At 52.0% G+C, this 13,510-nt stretch overlaps 1 protein-coding gene across 1 annotated transcript in view; it reads right to left on the bottom strand.

Moving 5' to 3' along the window:
* The window catches only part of LOC102254304 (nuclear mitotic apparatus protein 1), a 200,685-nt gene that overhangs the window by 139,099 nt on the left and 48,076 nt on the right, over positions 1-13,510 (bottom strand). The window lies entirely within an intron of this gene.

Below are 13,510 nucleotides of genomic sequence, written 5' to 3'. Positions count from 1 at the left end.
GGAAAAAAAAAAGGAAAAAAAAATAGAATATCAAAGAGGGGGGGGGGGGGGAGGGGGAGAGGACAGGAGAGGGCAAGCATGTGCCAGACTATTTCCTGCTAAGGGCTCTCATACGAAGCTCAGCCCAGCACCTGCCCTCTTCCAGTGTGAGCCGCCATCGTGTAAACTCCATTTACAATGACACTCTGACTGCACGTCACTCTCCCAAATGTGACTGTTTACGCAGCAACCAGCAACCATGCCAGGTGCACGTGGGCCGGGCTGACTGTTTCCCTAACCCTTTCTCATAGGGCATGAGTGTGCTCTCTTCTTCATCTTGGAATGGAGGCAGCCAAAAGATAAGAAACCCGATACATTCTTGTAACACACATGCCACCTCTCCTGTCCCCGTCCACACCCACCACCACAGCCTCTCACTTTCCCCTCCATGTCTCACGCCCTCCGCTTTCCCACCGTCCTAAGCCAGAAGAGGTCTGTGAGCCACGGGGACACGGTGAGGCCGCCCTGACGAGACAGGCTATCTGGCATGTGCTGCAGCCACTGCTGCGTGACCCCAAACAACACAGTTCTAATCCACTCACATTACTGAGTGCCTATACCAGTGATGGCGAACCTATGACACGCGCATCAGAGGTGACACGCAAACTCATTTTTTTGGTTGATTTTTCTTTGTTAAATGGCATTTAAATATATAAAATAAATATCAAAAATATAAGTCTTTGTTTTACTATGGTTGCAAATATAAAAAAATTTCTATAGGTGACACGGCACCAGAGTTAAGTTAGGGTTTTTCAAAATGCTGACACGTCAAGCTCAAAAGGTTCGCCATCACTGGCTTATACAGACATGAGGATCTGCTGCTACGGAAAGCAGGGGAGTGTGTTCTCTGGAACTCACAGCTCACCGAGAAAGGACACTGCCCTATGCACACAATCCCAACACCAGGCAGAGAGCCACTGTGTAGAGAGGGAGATGTGCCTCTGAAACCTACTGGCAGATGACTGGGGAGACCCCTCCTCTCCTCATCTGTCTCCAAGGACCCTCCCCACACCACACTGCATCCACCCTTCCCCTGGTCCCTTCACGTGCAGCCAGGGCGGCCGCCTACATCACTGGGACCAGAATGCTAGTATGTGGCGGTACTGATTGGGTCTCCTGAGAATGCACTGGAAGTTAGTGCTGGGCATGTCCCCACACTCAGGTGTCAGTCAAACCTCACCCCACCCTCGAGGAATGAGGAAAAGAGGCGGCCTATCCCTTTAACTGCTGCTTGTCACTTCTCTGTGCCAGCTGGTTATGCGGTGGCCACTCTGTGGACTCAGCAGGTGTCAGCAATCCAAAAGATTGAGCACCAATCGCACCAACAAGGTGTAAAGACTTCTGCTATGGTTTATTCCAGTGGTTCTCAACCTTGGCTGCACATTAGAATCACCTGGGAATCTTTTTAAAATCCTGATTTCTGGGCCTCATCCTCCGGAAATTCTGTTTCTTTGTTATGGGGTGGGGCGCCCCACCCCATAACAAAGAAACAGAATTTCCGGAGGATGAGGCCCAGAAATCAGGATTTTAAAAAGATTCCCAGGTGATTCTAATGTGCAGCCAAGGTTGAGAACCACTGGTTTATTCCATCACATGAGAGCTCTTCAAATGTTAACCACACAAAGGCCCATTAATCCTTGAGCGAGTGGGATGCCTGAGCCCAGGGCACAGAGTGGGGCCTTAGCCCAGCAGCTCCCCCTCCAAGCCCTGAAGCCCATGGCCTGATGCCAGAAGCCAGCTCTGTGCGGAAAACCTTCTCTTTGGGCAGTTGTGCTCCCCGCACAAGGCCATTTTACAGATGGAATGGAGCCCAGTGAGAGCAGCCAGCACTATGACTGGTGCATCATTTCTTTTTACCTCTACATTTATCAAATAGGCAAGCTGGTTCCAAGCCATGTACATGGTTCCCTGGAGGACGGGAACCTCAGGTTTCTGCCCCTGCTGCAGCCACCAAAGCCTTGGACAGACGGCCTGATGTCACCACTAAGCATCTCATCCACTGCTTTCCTGCTGGGACGTGGGCACCTCAAGGCACTGCGGGGCCACCTGATCCTCACTGGCTGGCAGGCAGACAGGCACAATCCCTCTCCATGGGTTCAGAGGAAGAAAACAAATCCCTTATATCAGACTCTGACAAGCAGTCTGTCCACTGCCCTCCCATCCAGGAAGCCCAAAAGGAAGGTCCCTGAGGAGGGACGGAGTGCAGGTGCAAGAGTGCTGGAACCCGGCCTCAGAATCGTGCCTCCAACACCCTCTCCTCTGCTCGGGAAAGGGTGTGCCGGGGCTGGAGGGGTCACAGCCGGGACTGTACCGAGTCCTTTAAGAGTTCCTGTGCTCCTCCACCTACACTGTCCTACTCATCCACCTTCATGCCCACAAGCTCGGTAGCAACACCACTCTCACCAGGGGACAGCAGACTCCTCAGGGGCAGCATGGGCCTCTTCCTCCCTCACTCCCTGTGGGCGTGTGAAATGAAGGCAGCTGTACGACCTGCCGCTCCTTTCACTTTGAGGGGCTTGTCTCAAGGACAAGCTGACTTGAGTCGCAGTGGCGTCAGCGCTCCGTGATGCCATCTCCACGGTGCATGACGGGGGCCAACTTACTTCTCTATCACCCTGATCAGCACGAGGGTGGCCTCTCAGGCCCTTTCCCACACTGATATCCCATGACGGGCATACTCTGAAGACACAGACAGCTGTGGAAGGAGGGACATGTGGCACCCAGTGGGACGATGCCATCAGGGACATCTCTGGTGGCCCCAGCTTCTTCCCTTCCCTCTCCTATGCACTGCTTTTCCTGTTTCTGGTGCCTACATCTCCTGCCTGGCAGTGGCATCCAGGAGCACTGCTTAACCCTCCCAGGAAGGTGGCAGGCCCTTCTCACTGATCTCCCTGTCGGTCTAAGGCAATGCCACTCTGCCCTTCAGACCTAGCCCAGCTCATGTCTCCCATGGAAACTTCTAGCAGAGTCTGCTCGCCCTAGTGCACTCTGCATAGCTCCCTCTGATCATACCTCTATGTCAGCTGAAAATGGCCCCAAAGACCCCCACTCCCCAGCCCCGGAATCCGTGAGTGTGACCTTCGCTGGCAAAGGGAGTGGCAGATGTGACTAAGGTGAGAATCTGGAGATGGGAGGTTAGCCTGGCTGAGCCGGGGAGGCCCTACATGGAACACACGTGTCCTCATGAGAGAGGCAAAGGGAGAGTCGGCACAGAAGGGAAGGAGAGGCACGAGGGAGGTGAGAGGCTGCAGTGATGCTAAAAAGGGGCCACGAGTGGAGGGTGCAGGCAGCCCGACTCCACCTGCAGGCGAGGACACAGATGCTCCCGGAGCCTCCCGAGGAACCGGCCCTGCCCCTGCGGCACTGGACTCAGCCCCACCCGGGAGACTGGTTCTGCCCTCCTTCCTCCAGGCCAGCGGTCGCCAACCGGTGGTCCGCGGACTACTGGTGGCCTGTGAGGTCCGAAAGGTTGGCAACTGCGCTCCAGACTGTCCGAGAACAGCGGTGCTGCTCCAGTCTCTGGGGGCGGTAGGTTGCCGTGGCAGCCACAGGGGCGTGGACACCCACACTGTGTGTTACCAGTACCCTGCTCCCCAAATGAAGACACCCTGAAGTTCGCCTCGGACACACTGGAGGCACTCCACAGGCATTTGTAAATGAATGAATCATCAATGCGCACGTGTATGTGGGCAGGGTCAGCACTCCGGATAGGTCGTGAGACACCCTCTTCCTGAGTCTCCCCGACTTGCTCACCCGTTTCTGAGATTCCACCAGTGGAACCCTTTCCTGGGCTTGGAGAGCTTTCCCACCATAAAGAACACCTCTTTCCCACCCGCTAAGGAAAGGATTCTTGTGAAAACTGGTTTCTGGAGTGGAAAGGAGGGCAGGAGAGATTAAGACACGAACACATTAAACTGACTATTCACAATTAATACCATAAGTGGATCGGCTTATCACACTTGGCCCGTTTAGAAGATCCAAAGCAAAAGCCGTGTCCAGGGAGGAGGAGCTCAGTGCACCAAGGGTGGGGTCCTGAGGAGGCGGTGGAGTACAAAGGCTGAGAAGCAAGGTGCAGGGACTCTGCTCCTGGAAGACTGCAGCCTGGCTTCGTGTTGCCAAGACGTGTGTGTGTGTGAGAGTGCGAGCACGTTATGCACACACATGAACACACCAGGTACTAGTTACTTGGCTTTGTTTTTCAGCCCAAATATTTTCCATTGCTAATTTCCATAAAATGACTTTTTCAACAGTTCTTTCCCTGCTGCTACTTAATTCGTTTTCTAACCAATTATTCCAAGCTGCTCACTTTCCTAAAACCCGAAGTCATTTCTCTCTCTGAGGAGAGGGAGCCGCCCAGCCCATTCTCACAAAACACTCGCCCTGCAGCCAGAGGGGTCCACTCACAGCTCTGCAGATCTCACAAGGGTGCACAGCAAGCGCCACAGAAACCCCGCCACCAGCCCAATGGGACTGCTGCGCCAACCACCCCTCACCTCCTTCCATCCCTGAAAGAGCTGCACACACTCCAAGCGCTAGACAGATGGCGCCCAAGTGGAAAACAACACGTAAACCATCGTCAGCCTTCCCTGTTAACTAATTGTGGGCGACCACACGCCTCCCCGCTCAGTAGCTGCAGGCGCCCTGGGGAAGACAGCGAGGAGAGAAGAACAGGATCTCATCATGGCTCAGGGCGCTGAACAGAAGCAAGCAGGTAATTACTACTTTGCTCTCCTTGACTCACCACTCATGTAACTGGGAAGAAAGGCAAGCACATGGTCCCAGTAAGACAGAAGGCATTCACTGAGTCGCCAAGTCCTCACAGTGTGGTCTATAAGTCAAAGAAGGTGGGTTCTCGGGAGGGGGGGAGGGGGGAGCTCCTTAAAACATTTACAACAGACTCAATCACCAGAGTCAAGGACGATGGCAGACCAACTGACGCACAGAGCTTCTTCCCCACCGGGACATGTTATCCACCGTCCTGTCTAGGCAGGCCAATAGCAGGTCCTGCTCCAGGTGCTCACTGTCCTGTGCGGGAGGCCCACATGGAAAAGAGAATCCTGGCGACAGGGACAGAGGAAGGAAACCATGTCTGACCTATGCCTTCTCTTGGTTCTTGACAATGACTGAGGGTTTCTGCAGAGCCTTCCTACCACACCTGTCAGGTGTTTACTTGCCCCTTTCACCTGACCCTCTTTAGTTGCTCATTCCTATATGTTCTCTAATTCTTTCCTCTCCAAGCTTAGGCTATCCATGTAAAGGAGCCCACCACTCTAGGTACAAATGTTTGCACCGCCCCAGACCAGGCCCCATCTGTAAAACAGTGAGCCCTTCTATTCCCACCCACTCCCCAGATCGGGACCAGGCAGCCAGGGAACCCAGCTATCACCCCACACTTACCAGTTGAGCCCCATTTGCCAGTCTGTGACCCCCACAGCTGCCAGTCTGTGTCTCCCCACCAATAAAACAAAGATCTAGACCGAGGTCATCTCTAGAAACCCCTCTTACTCTAACCTCCAGAAGTCTGCTCTGTTCTTCCTCCAAACAGCCCCATGATTCGCCCCTGATGGCTTCCATGTCCCAGCTGTTCCATGTGTGGAGCATGTCACCAGGGCCAGCATGCAGAGTTGTAAATGACAAGAGAAATCTACCAGAGGCAGCATGGTGCACTTTCACACAGCTTAACAGGCCTGTGTCTCCAAGCTCCTCCCCAACTTAAGTTAAAAGTAGGGAAGGGGAGAAACTTAAAGTTCAGCTCCCAGTTTCTAGAGAACAACATCTGCACTGAAAATCCTAGAGATGCCTGGCCGGCATGGCTCAGTGGTTGAGCGTCGACCTATGAACCAGGAGGTCGTGTTCAATTCCCGATCAGAGCACATGCCCAGGTTGCCGGCTTGATCCCCAGTGAGGGGCGTGCAGGAGGCAGCCAATCAGTGATTCTCTCTCATCATTGATGTTTCAATCTCTTTCTCCCTTCCTCTCTGAAATAAATAAAAATATAAAATAAAAATTCCAGAGAAACACACAGACAATGCCCCTGCATCAGCAACGTTCATTCTAATGGGTGAAGTTTCATCCATCGTCGTGAATAAAATTTAAGGCAAAAAGACAGGTAGCACCTGTAAGCTTCACCGCTGAGCCCTGGCCTTTTGACGACAGGACTTCACTGCCAGTGGGGAAGAGTTTCCCATCCCACCTGGGTTCATCCCACCTTGCTCGCTCACTTTAACATTTCAAAGTAACTAAAAGTTGGCCTAAAGATGCTCTAAGGCGAAGTGGCCTGCAGGCAGCCACTGAGCACAGGGCCCCAGTCACCTCCTGCCTGCCACTGGGAGATGACACCAGCACCACTGGACTGCACAGCACCTCGCCCTCCAGCTGGGAAGCCTGGCAGGCGGAGCACAGACTTGTACAGATCACATGTTATCATGAACATAAAGACTCACAAAGCGATTCATCACAACATCCCTCCCAAAGAGGTGAGAACTACTTTTACTTGTCACGATTAAGGAAGATGGGACAAGGGCCTCAGATCTAAGGCCCCAGGTCCAGAAAACTAAAGTGGGGAGGGGTAAACTCCTCAGCACACCCTGGCCGGCCGGTCCACAGCTCCTGAGCACGCCCAGGTTTTGCCAACCTTGACAGCCAGCACGCTGGGCCCTGGCCCACTGAGTTGCCAGTGGCCGCCAGCCTACCTCCCAGCTGCTCTCCACTTTTCCTCACAAACATCAGCCCCTGCACTGGCCTCAAAGTTTACCTAGAAGGATTTTTTTCACACATGAGCCCACACTGGCAAGCATTTACTACTCTTAAAAGGTTCAAAAACAAGTTAATTATTTTGGGAAAGTGAGTTAGCGGAATGATCAACAAGAAGAGGCACCTCGCCTGTGCAGGCACATGGGTGTCTCGGCTGCAGGAGGACACCCTTCAGCCAGGGCACACCCTCACTGCGGCTGGGACAGAGGCTGCAAACATTCCACAGCTTCCACTCCAGTAGCACCAGGTTGTATCGGTTTAAAAATTTGTATCAAGGTTCTGTGCAGAGCCCACTGGACAGTCCCCAGCCTGCGTGTGACAGCACCCAGAGCCCTCGGGGAGCGTGGGCACCCGCAGGGCCTGGGGGGCTGTCCCTCTTCACCAGTCCCCAACCTGCCCACGGGCTAGTGTAAGGATGACAACACTTCTAAGTTCAAAGTTAATTTTTAAAACCACCATTATATCACAGCAAGCAAAGGGCTGGAGAAGAACAGCTGATGAGCAGGGAAGCTCAGTGCAGGCTCAGTAACGCTGCACGGCTCCTATGGAGGGAAACCAGGCAGAGAGAGGACCTTGCTCACGGCCACTCAGCCAGAAACAGAGGAACTGGATTACAACCCACCTTTCTGCCCTGGCCAGGTGGCTCAGTCAGTTGGAGTGTCGTCCCATGAACCAAAATTTTGCAAGATTAACCCCCAGTTGGGGCACAAAGGGGATGCAACCTATGCAAACATCTCTCTCACATTGATGTTTCTCTCTCCCCCTTCCTCTCCCTCTAAAATCAATAAACATATCCTTGGGTGAGAATTAAAAACAAAAAACAAAAACACAAAAAACACCCACATTTCCTGGACTCCTGAACCGACACTCTTCCTACACTCCCCGAGCTGTCAGCACCTAATCCAACAGGCCTGCCTCCATCCCCTGGAGGCCGAAACCATGTGGAAAAGGCATGAAGGCCAAAGCAAGGGCCAACACATGACAGATTTTAAAGTAAACCTAAAAAACATGAGTCTAACCTGTAACAGATCTCTGATCCCCATCTCGACCGCATCCTTTGAACACGAAGAGGCCCGCGTCTGAGGAAGCTTCTCTGCCTCACACACAGGCACAGGGCTACTTCATCTTACTGATTTCCACACACCTCTGAATCCATGTTCAAGACCCAGACTGCAGGTCTGAAGTCAGCGCAGCTCAACGCGCTTGAAGACACAGGGAGATTACTGTAACTGCCAGTCTGTGGCTACTGATAAAACCAAGGGTGGGCAAGATGCTGAGAGCCCGCCTGCCCTCAGCAGTGCCACTGTGCCCCTTTGCTCCCGTACCTGGACACAGCAAAGAACAGGACCACTGAGAAAAGACACCATCATTCTCCCAGAAGATGTCTCAAATCCAAGCTCTGTCACTCATGAGTTTAACGACCCCACGACCTCGCTGGGCCTCAGTTTTCATCTGTGAAATGACGTATCATCCATCCATGTTGCTGTGAGAACCACAGTAAAGACTCTTCCTGAAGAGCCAGCACAGAGCACTGGCCGCTCCTCCTCAATCTCCATGACAAGCGGGAAGGAGGCCAAGACCCTGCCTTTCCTCCCAGAAGACACCTCTGACTCCCAGGCCACACAATGCCTTGAATAACATGCATGTTATGGTTTCGTCTGGTAGTTAATCTTCACATGTTCACGTGGGTCTCAACAGCCTGTGAGCTTCACCACGAGAGGGGCCTTCTTTGGCCCTGAGTCCTTCCCCTGCAGCGCTTTGCTATGGACACAACAATCACCATGGTTACCAGTGAATCACATCCTCAGCCTGTCTAGGAAAGCTCCCAGTGGGGGGAAACAACGACAGAGCTTAAAGCAGGGGTTCTCAAATATTAGCACTTCCTAAAAGTCACGGGAGGTGGTTATTTAAACTGTGGATACCTGGGTCTTGCTCTCAGGAGATTCTCATGCAGGAGAATGTCTGCAAAATGATGGATGAGGGATAGAGGGCTCAGCTGCAGAGGAGCAAGAGGACCTCAGGCAGGCCCTGAAAGCAGCAGGGCTGAGCTGGGAGACCCCCTGCCCACTCCCCTAGGCCTTGGTCATTGGTGTCCTACTCAGGGCTTTGACTCAACACCAGAAGTGGCCTAAATTTGTCAAGAGTAAAGTGGGCAAAGTTCCTGAGGTCAAAGCAGCCTCCAGGACTCTGTCCTTCAGGAAGCAAACTATAAAGGAGCCAGAAACCTAACCTGTGAGCACTTGGTGTCCTCTGAAGAGCATGCAGACCAAGCCCTGGCTTTACACACAGCACAGAATCCCAGAGTAACTTCTCTGGCTAGATCTTCGCATCCTATGGAATTGACAAACCCACAGCTGCCCCCAGGAAAAGCAGACCCCGAGAGCTAAGTGTTTCCCTCGTATGTCTAGGGACGTGAGCTGAGCTTAAGTCCTTGGCAGCATGGCACCTGCAAAGTCATGCAGCTCCCTCCGGTCTATCCAAACTCTGAAGGACTCTAGAGGAGAAAGAGGAGCCTCGCACAGCAAGAGGTGGCCCTCACTACCACACACCTGCCACAGAGGCCTGGGTACAATCTGGTCAGTTTCCATATGGGAGAGACCAGGGCCCATTTGTTTCAGCAGACAGGGTTCAGGAGCATTAGACCCATCGCTTTCATTTTTTTAAGGAAGAAGATTATGATACACGCTCCAACCTGGGTCAACCCAATCTGGCTAATTTCATACTAAGTGAAATTAGCCAGACACAGAAGAACAAATACTGTATGGTGCCACTTATATGAAGAACACAGAGAAAATATTCAGATTTAGAAAGCAGAATGGGACTGCCAGGGGCTGGGGGGAGGGGAACTGAGGAGTTAGTATTTATCAGAAACAGTATTTCCGTTTTGCAAGATGAAAAGAATTCTGCAGATGGATGGGGTGATGGTTGCACAACAATGTGAATGTGCTTAATGCCGCAGAACTGTACTCTTAAAAATGGTTAAAATGGTAAATTTTGTTACAGATATTTTACCATAATTAAAAACAAACAAAGCGGAGACCATCGTTTTGCCTGCTTCCAAATGGAAAAGGAAGAGAACATGAAAGCAAGAGCCAGAGCTTCCCTGCTCAGTGTGCTCTGCCTAACACCCAGCCTGCTTTCCTTCTGGACTTGGTCCTTCTCAAGAAAAGCCTTCCAAAATGACCTTTGAGTTCTGATGAGGCCAGCAACTTAGCCTTACACCAGGCCCCAAAAGCCAAAAAGAAGGGGCAGCCCGGCCAGTGTGGCGCAGTGGTTGAGCGTCGACCTATGAACCAGGAGATTACGGTTCGACTCCCAGTCAGGGCACACGCCTGGGTTGCAGGCTCAATTCCCAGTATGGGGAGTGCAGGAGGCAGCCAATCAATGATTCTTTCTCATCATTGATGTTTCTATCTCTCTCTCTCTCTCGTCCTCTCTGAAGTCAATAAAAATATATTTTTTAAAAAAGAAGTGGCAGAATTTGGTACAATAATGGACGGATTACAGGAGGAAAACAAAAGTGGAGGAGAGAGGCAGTAGTTTGGGGTTTCTAGATTCTTCACTGTGTCCACTCCTGAAAAACCAGAGGCCCAGCCCCCCACCTCACCTCAGCTTGCATTTGGGAACTTTCTTTTCCTTTTGGGAAGATTGCCTCCTCCACACCGAATCACAGGGTATGTGGGTGCAGTCAGAAAAAACTTCCCAAATAAGAAAAAGTGATTCCCGAACGTTAGTCCCAACTCAGAGCCACCAGCAGAGAAAGGCAGCAGCCAGTCCTGAGGGCCCAGTCCAGCAGAAAGGCCGCTCGGAGCAGCGCCGAGGCCGACACCACCCAGGGACTGAGCCCCCCTCCTCTGCCTGGGACTGCTGGGTCCCTCTTGGTCCCAGTGAGGGGCCCAGACCAGCCCTCCCCCGCCCCCTGCCGTTGGTTCTCTGGAGCCCTCTGGAGGGCGTTCTTCCTTCTGCTAAGGAACCATTAAGAGCTGCACACACAACACACCTAACCCCTCTCCCAAACACACCCCAGCTCCTACCTTCTCAAACTGAAAGCAGAAATTCTGCAACAATGCGTTTACAAAGGGGGCTAGTTCAACTCAACAAATATTTACTGGTCTCTACCATATAAACCTCAGGCCAGACAATGCAGAAAGATACCAAGAATTAGGGCCCAAGCCCAGCTGGTGTGGCTCAGTGGTTGAGACAATTTTCCCAAAAAAGGAAAAGAAATTTCCCAAGTGCAACTGAGAGGTCAGGGTTCGATTCCCGGTCAGGGCACATGTCCGAGTTGTGAGCTCGATCCCCAGTGTGGGCGTGCAGGAGGCAGCCAATCAATGATTCTCTCTCATCATTGATGTTTCTATCTCTCCCTCTCCCTTCCTCTCTGAAATCAATAAAAAATAAAAAGAATTAGGGCCCAACAATGAAGAAAAACACACACACGTCACAATCTAGTTGGTAAGATAACATTTAAACAAATTAAAACAAATAGTAATATTGTATAAAAGTCAAGTGACAATTTGAAAGAGATTGTGACTAAGTGTTAAGGGAACAGCCCAGCCATAAAATGGTACAAAAGCTAACACATGCAGATTAACTATGGAGGTCCAGGGGGCCGGGGTCTATGGAGCGAAGCTTGGCAGAAGTGGTAGCATCAATGGGGGCTACTGGCTGCTCAGAGCTGCTAGGCTTGGAGACCACACTGAGTGGGGCCACTGTCCAGGCAGGAGGGCCTGAGCATGCCACAGGAAGTGGTACCTATGCTCCCTGGGTAAAAGCCACACCTATGCAGTTCTGCTAGCCCTGTGGTCACCTGATGTACAGGGACACTTCACAGAAACCCCTTCATACCAGAAACAGGCCCACCCCTATTCCTTGCCTGGCACTTACCATACCAGCCAGCAGGCTAACCCTGCCCCATCACCTCTCTCATTCCCAGAAAATCTGATGGCTGAGTCCTTCTGTACCTTTTAAGAACAGGGATGACAACAATTCATGTTTTCATTTTTAAAAATTTAAGTAAGTCATTGACAAGATCTCACAGTTTCTAAGCCTTGGCACTGCTGACCTCTGGAACCAGACACTCTCTTGTGGGGGGTGCTGTTCTGTGCATCACAGCACATGGAGCAGCACCCCTGGCCTCTACCTACCAGGGCCAGTAGCAACCCCTTCTCTCCACACAGCTGTGAAAATCAAAGATGACTCCAGACAGGGGGCCCTCAGAGGCACTGTGGTCCCTGCTGAGAAGACCTCCAGCATGGCTAGAATCCATGCACACACATGCTGCCTGAAAAGCTCTGCTCCAGGTCTCAGGGCTCCTGCTGGCCGGGTGAGGCAGGGACTCCAAGCTTCAGGGAAACTGACCTCTGGGCTGGAGCTCCGAGATTCTGGATCATGCTCATCCGGCAAGTGGCCATGAAGAACAAGGCCTGATACAAACCGCGGGGAAACAGGAGCCCTCCTGGAAGCCCCATGGCAATGGCCGATGATGCTGACCACGGGCCGCTGGCACCTGACTGCCCCTTCACTCAGCCTCTTCATAAGTGCAACCCAGACGCTTCCTTGCAACCTTGCCCATACATAAGGGAAAATCCTTACATGTGAAATGTAGCTGTAAAGGTATTTCAAAACAACTGCCACGCTGTTTCTTCACTCATAGAAATAATGCCAGTTTCTTCCCTGGAGAGGCAGTGTATCTGTACCGCCCACAGTTTGGGCAGATCAGCACTACCTGGCTCACAGGGTCTTAAGCTCCAAGATCATCTGCCAGAAAGGGGCCCATGGCCCAAAACTCTCCACTCTGGGCATTCCCCCAATGCCCTCCCTGCAGTCCAAGTTTTTGTTGAGGCTTCTTTCTTTTCTCACGTCACTAGCACAGCTCCACTTCTGCCCAACCAGCATCCAGGTTGCTGGGAGACCAAATTGTACTGCAAGGTGTCAGTCCTCAGGGCTCAACAGCTCTTGGGATGCAGCATGTGCTCTGCGTTTGTGCCCACACAAAGGCGTCCCCAGTAGCCACCCTCTTGGTGCCTGTGCCTCTGAGCTGCAGGGAATAATGAATTGTGCTGGACTCCAGTAGACCCACAGGAAGAGCTCCTGACCAGAATCATCGATGTGCAAGGAAAGTCCAGCGAACTTCTTGCCCAGCCCGGTCTGAATAGAACCCAGTAACCTCTGAGGCTCTTCTCTAATTGCTAGTCTTCGCAGGGCTTCTGAACAGGTCACGGGCAGAGGGGAGGACACCGTGAACCTCCAGGCTCTCAGCAGCCCAGCTCCCGCTCCAGCGCCCCTGCAGGCACCACAGCCAAGTTGGGAGAACTCATGGGGAGCACTGGCTCTGCCTCCACACCTGCCTCCTTTCCTCAAAGGAAACGAGTGTCTAAGTGAAATCAGTTTCCCTGCTCCCTAGCGAGTCCCACCACCCCATTAGCACTCACCTCCAACCCAGTCACCTCAAATCACTCTGGATCACAGATGTTTCCACGGTAAAAACCCTCGGTGGCCCATCCACAATGTACAAATATGCTCACAGAAAGAATGAGAAGGAAGAAAGTTCTTTTTAAGAAGGAACCAACGAGGTGATAGTCAATAAAGAACTAAGTGTCATACCTATTAATTCCACACTAGATATCATACCTATTAATTCATCCCAGAAACAAAATAGAGAAAGCATCACAGTACAAAGATTGGGACCCACGTGTGGAACTGAACCCACTTATAT

Source organism: Myotis brandtii, unplaced genomic scaffold (genome assembly GCF_000412655.1).
Source record: "Myotis brandtii unplaced genomic scaffold, ASM41265v1 scaffold314, whole genome shotgun sequence".
In the NCBI taxonomy this organism is placed as follows: Eukaryota; Metazoa; Chordata; class Mammalia; order Chiroptera; family Vespertilionidae; genus Myotis; species Myotis brandtii.
The sequence above is the reverse complement of the archived record's forward strand: the minus strand, read 5'-3'. Positions and strand labels throughout refer to the sequence as shown.